The sequence below is a fragment of the Mustelus asterias genome, unplaced genomic scaffold, assembly GCF_964213995.1.
Source record: "Mustelus asterias unplaced genomic scaffold, sMusAst1.hap1.1 HAP1_SCAFFOLD_2954, whole genome shotgun sequence".
In the NCBI taxonomy this organism is placed as follows: Eukaryota; Metazoa; Chordata; class Chondrichthyes; order Carcharhiniformes; family Triakidae; genus Mustelus; species Mustelus asterias.
Window position 1 is genome coordinate 3,676 of NW_027592899.1, and position 6,325 is coordinate 10,000.

The following is a 6,325-nucleotide window of genomic DNA, read 5'->3' on the forward strand; positions in this document are numbered from 1 at the left end:
CCAGTCCAACGCCGGCACCTCCACATCATAACAGCCCAACTCTGACCAGCTTCTGATCCCCATCTTTACATCCCCTTGTTGGTCAGTCAGTCGGTCAGTCGGTTGATTGGTCAGTTGGCCAGTCAGTTGATTGGTCAGTTGGTCGGTCAGTCAGTCGGTCGGTCGGTCAGTTGGTCACTCGGTTGGCTCCAGTCAGTCAAGTCTATCAGTGGAGAAGGAGAAACAGATGGAATTTCCCTCGCTTGCGAATGTTTCCTGATACCTCAACCTGCTGATGGACCATTCTTATCCCTTGTTTTTTCTGTTGAATCCAATTAATTACAGAGTGTATTGTTACAGGAAATTGTAGTAATCTGTCAGCAAGGCTCAGAGTCCCACCACGGCACCAAAAACATCCGCAGAGAACGGGATGGCTCCTGCAGTCAGAATTTAAAGTTTATTTATTTATTGGTCACAAGTAAGGCTTACATTAACACTGCAATGAAGTTACTGTGAAATTCGCCTCGTCGCCACAGTCCAGCGCCTGTTCGGGTCAATGCACCCTAACCAGCACGTCTTTCAGACTGTGGGAGGAAACCGGAGCACCCGGAGGAAAACCCACGCAGACACGGGGAGAATGTGCAGACTCCGCACAGACAGTGACCTGAGCCGGGAATCGAACCCGGGTCCCTGGCGCTGTGAGGCAGCAGCGCTAACCACTGTGCCACCGTGCCGCCCATTTAGGGGATTAGGTGGGAAGTTAGCAAACAGAATCTGAAAAGTAGTCAGCTGCGGATTGCTCACAGAACCGCACTCGACTGAATATTGGAATCGCCGGGTGCGAGTGCAGAAAATACCCACAAGGATGGGCCCAGGGGTGAGGAACTTCAATTCTGAAGAGATTGGAAAGGTCCAAAGATGTGCGGGTTAGGTGGATTGACCACGTTAAATTGCCCCCAGTGTCAGAGGATCAGCAGGTAAATACGTGGGGTTATGGGGATAGGGTGGGATTGTGGTCGGTGCAGACTCGATGGGCCGAATGGCCTCCTTCTGCACTGCAAGGATTCTAATGAAATTCCAATGAAAGGTTGGGACTGTTCTCCTTGGAGAGAGATGGCTGAGAAATTTGACAGATAGAAAATGATGAGGGATTTGGACCGATCGATGGGGAGGAACTGTTCCCACTGGAGGAAGGATCGAGAGTGAGGGGGCAAAGATTTAAGGTAATTGGTAAAAGGAGCAATGGAGAAACTTCTTTGACACAATGTGGGGTTCGGATCTGGAATGTGCTGCCTGAGAGGCGGTCGAAGCAGGTTCGATCAAAGTCTTCAGAGGAAATTTAAACTGAACAGGAAAAATGTGCAGGGTTACGGGGGGAAGGCAGGGGAGTGGGATTCAGTGAATTGCTCTGTCAGCGAGCCAGTATACACACAGTGGGCTGAATGGCCTCATTCAGAGCTGTAACCATCCTGTGATTCTGTTGTCCTTGAACAGGGAAATGAAAAGACAGAAGGTTTCTGGACGACCTTGCGGTTAGGGGATGATGGGAGCTGGGGTTCGGGAAACGTAAAGTCTCTCTCTCTAACGAGGCCGAATTGAATAAATTTATTCAAATGTAACAGTGACTGATGAAGATGACAAACTAAAGGTAGAATTAACGCTGGAATGTCAGGAAGGCAGAGTGGAGAGGAACAGCATGAGACAGACTGCTACTGGGTTCCAAACAGAAATGGGAGTCGACAGATAGTTAATGGTGAACAGGAGCAGATACTGAAAGAATGCGGCAGGTAATGAGGTAACTGGTGTTTACAGATCCCAACTGCTCGGACAGGACAGCAGTGCCATTTAACCAGGTAAACTCCGGAATTGTTCAAGGTGATATCAAACCTGGGAAACAATAAACTGGGCAGAACACAACAGGAACAGTAATAGAGAGAGAGAGAGAGAGTGATATAGAGAGAGAGAGAGAGTGATATAGACAGAGGGGGAGAGAGAGAGAGTGATATAGACAGAGAGGGAGAGAGAGAGAGTGATATAGACAGAGAGGGAGAGAGACAGAGTGACATAGACAAAGAGGGAGAGAGAGAGAGAGTGATATAGACAAAGAGGGAGAGAGAGAGAGTGATATAGACAGAGAGGGAGAGAGACAGAGTGACATAGACAAAGAGGGAGAGAGAGAGAGAGTGATATAGACAGAGAGGGAGAGAGAGAGAGTGATATAGGCAGAGAGAGAGAGAGTGATATAGACAGAGAGGGGGAGAGAGAGAGAGAGAGTGATATAGACAGAGAGGGAGAGAGAGAGAGTGACATAGACAAAGAGGGAGAGAGAGAGAGAGTGATATAGACAAAGAGGGAGAGAGAGAGAGTGATATAGGCAGAGAGGGAGAGAGAGAGAGTGATATAGACAGAGAGGGAGAGAGAGAGAGTGATATAGGCAGAGAGGGAGAGAGAGAGAGTGATATAGACAGAGAGGGAGAGAGAGAGAGTGATATAGGCAGAGAGGGAGAGAGAGAGAGTGATATAGACAGAGAGGGAGAGAGAGAGAGAGTGATATAGACAGAGAGGGAGAGAGAGAGAGTGATATAGACAGAGAGGGAGAGAGAGAGAGTGATATAGACAGAGAGGGAGAGAGAGAGAGTGATATAGACAGAGAGGGAGAGAGAGAGAGTGATATAGGCAGAGAGGGAGAGAGAGAGAGTGATATAGACAGAGAGGGAGAGAGAGAGAGTGATATAGACAGGGAGAGAGAGAAAGGGGGGAAAGAAATAGAGACAGAGAGATAGATGAAGAAACAAATATACTTGTGATATTATGACCATTTATGATATCTTGTTAAAATTGTGACACGGGATTATAGTAACAGTGATGCAGTAAGATGGCATGGATTTTACCATCTGTGGCGAAATGAATTTGAAGGAAGGTGCTGACAGAGATCCAGTGATCTCTGTGGTGTTTAGATCCCCCTCTCCCAACATTCATTTGAACCTGGCATCAAGTCCAGGAATCCAGCAAACAAGGCCAGAAGCCAATCACATTGCCGAACTATCACAGACAGCAAACCAGGAAGTAAAATGCACCAATCATCCTCCACTTTTTATTAATTTTACAGAGAGCAAAATAAAGATGAGACAATGCACGTTAGAAATTAAACTATCACAAAGAAACTTAGTGAGTAAATACTCGATTAAAAAGCTGAGAAATCTTTATCAGAATGGGAAAATTTGACATGATCATATCAAATTAGTTTGCCAGGGCGAGAGAGGTTTTCCAGCAGTGACTGAGTAACCCCCAGTTACACCCCAGTAGCCCCCCAGTTACACCCCAGTAGCCCCCCAGTTACACCCCAGTAGCCCCCCAGTTACACCCCAGTAGCCCCCCAGTTACACCCCAGTAGCCCCCCAGTTACACCCCAGTAGCCCCCCAGTTACACCCCAGTAACCCCCCAGTTACACCCCAGTAGCCCCCCAGTTACACCCCAGTAGCCCCCCAGTTACACCCCAGTAACCCCCCAGTTACACCCCATCAATGAGGAAAAATCTTTCCCACGATTCTAAAAATGATCCAGTAGATAAAGGGGTAGTTGGTGATTTCTAATTGGTTTCTGTCAGCAGGGAATCACTGACACCAACTTGGGAATTTCTGCTTTTAGGTGCGTGTGCGGACGGACACTTGAGGCGGGGTCTTCTGGCCGTGCTCACCTGGAAAATCCCCCTCTCCCCTGAGGTCAATGGACCTGTGCATGGTCCCCCCCCCCCCCCCCCCCCGCTGTCTTGGCAGTTTCTTCACGGTTGTCTCGAGGCCGCGATTGTTGTTGCTCTCTGTGGACACTGTGGGGCAGTCTCGCGCAAACCAGTTCACTGGCATACAGAGGTGCAGGGGCCTATATACAACAATTTATGTACGTTCGTAGGTACCTGTATACTTTATATCGGCACATTGGTACTGGTATATCGGTATATTGGGCGGCACGGTGCCACAGTGGTTAGCACTGCTGCTTCACAGCTCCAGGGCCCCGGGTTCGATTCCCGGCTCGGGTCACTGTCTGTGTGGAGTTTGTACATTCTCCTCATGTCTGCGTGGGTTTCCTCCGGGTGCTCCGGTTTCCTACCACAGTCCAAAGATGTGCGGGTTAGGCTGATTGGCCATGCTAAAATTGCCCCTTAGTGTCCTGAGATGCGTAGGTTAGTGGGTAAATATGTAGGGATATGGGGTTGGGCCTGGGTGGGATTGTGGTCGGTGCAGACTTGATGGGCCGAATGGCCTCTTTCTGTGCTGTAGGGTTTCTATGATTCTACAGGTTATAGAACATAGAACATAGAACAGTACAGCACAGAACAGGCCCTTCGGCCCACAATGTTGTGCCGAGCTTTATCTGAAACCAAGATCAAGCTATCCCACTCCCTATCATCCTGGTGTGCTCCATGTGCCTATCCAATAACCGCTTAAATGTTCCTAAAGTGTCTGACTCCACTATCACTGCAGGCAGTCCATTTCACACTCCAACCACTCTCTGAGTAAAGAACCTACCTCTGATATCCTTCCTGTATCTCCCACCACGAACCCTATAGTTATGCCCCCTTGTAATAGCTCCATCCACCCGAGGAAATAGTCTTTGAACGTTCACTGTATCTATCCCCTTCATCATTTTATAATCCTCTATTAAGTCTCCCCTCAACCTCCTCTGCTCCAGAGAGAACATGATGTGGAGATACCAGCGTTGGACTGGGGTAAGCACAGTAAGAAGTCTCACAACACCAGGTTAAAGTCCAACAGGTTTATTTGGTAGCAAATACCATAAGCTTTCGGAGCGCTGCCCCTTCGTCAGATGGAGTTGTCTCTGTTCTCAAACAGGGCACAGACACAGAAATCAAATTACAGAATACTAATTAGAATGCAAATCTCTACAGCCAGCCAGGTCTTAAAAGGTACAGATAATGTGGTTGGAGGGAACATTGAACACAGGTTAAAGAGATGTGTATTGTCTCCAGACAGAACAGCTGGTGAGATTATGCAAGACCAGGGGCAAGCTGTGGGGGTTACTGATAATGTGACATAAATCCAACATCCCGGTTTAGGCCGTCCTCATGTGTGCGGAACTTGGCAACCTAGCTCCCTCAACCTTTCCTCATAAGACCTACCCTCCAAACCAGGCAGCATCCTGGTAAATCTCCTTTGCATTCTTTCCAGTGCTTCCACATCCTTCTTATAGTGAGGTGACCAGAACTACACACAATATTCCAAATGTGGTCTCACCAAGGTCCTGTACAGTTGCAGCATAATGCCACGGCTCTTAAACTCCAATCCCCTGTTAATAAAAGCTAACACACTATAGGCCTTCTTCACAGCTCTATCCACTTGAGTGGCAACCTTCAGCGATCTGTGGATATGGACCCCAAGATCTCTCTGTTCCTCCACAGTCTTCAGAATCCTACCTTTGACCCTGTAATCCACATTTAAATTTGCCCTACCAAAATGAATCACCTCACATTTATCAGGATTAAACTCCATCTGCCATTTTTCAGCCCAGCTTTGCATCCTATCTATGTCTCTTTGCAGCCTACAACAGCCCTCCACCTCATCCACTACTCCACCAATCTTGGTGTCATCAGCAAATTTACTGATCCACCCTTCAGCCCCCTCCTCCAAGTCATTGATAAAAATCACAAATAGCAGAGGACCAAGCACTGATCCCTGTGGCACTCCGCTAGCAACCTGCCTCCAGTCCGAAAATTTTCCATCCACCACCACCCTCTGTCTTCGATCAGATAGCCAGTTACCTATCCAATTGGCCAACTTTCCCTCTATCCCACACCTCCTTACTTTCATCATAAGCCGACCGTGGGGGACTTTATCAAACGCCTTACTAAAATCCATGTATATGACATCAACTGCCCTACCTTCATCAACACACTTAGTTACCTCCTCAAAAAATTCTATCAAATTTGTGAGGCACGACTTGCCCTTCACGAATCCGTGCTGACTATCCCGGATTAATCTTTCTAAATGGTCGTAAATCCCATCCCTAAGGACCTTTTCCATCAATTTACCAACCACCGAAGTAAGACTAACCGGCCTATAATTACCAGGGTCATGAATATATATGAATGTATCATTGTACGATCACAGAAGGGCTGCATGGAGCCTCTACTGTTACACAGCAGTACATCATATTAAAGAACACAAAATGGCGTAGTCTTGCTCAGCTGATTCTGCTAGCTCAGTTAGCCATATTCCTGAGCACAATTGGCAGAGACAGCTGTGTCTCTCTTATCTGGTTTGGATACATGAACATGAAAACACCCTGACGTAAACATGAGTGCTCCAGTATTTCTCACCAAATCACAGA

General features: G+C 47.5%; 1 protein-coding gene across 1 annotated transcript in view; it reads left to right on the plus strand.

Moving 5' to 3' along the window:
- Positions 1 to 1,739: 1,739 nt before the first annotated feature.
- LOC144490156 (parvalbumin beta-like) overlaps positions 1,740 to 6,325 on the plus strand; it is a 33,011-nt gene continuing 28,425 nt past the window's right edge. The window contains exon 1 of the mRNA XM_078207964.1: positions 1,740 to 1,832. The gene's annotated coding sequence lies outside the window, so the exon portion shown is untranslated. The remainder of the gene's footprint in view (positions 1,833 to 6,325) is intronic.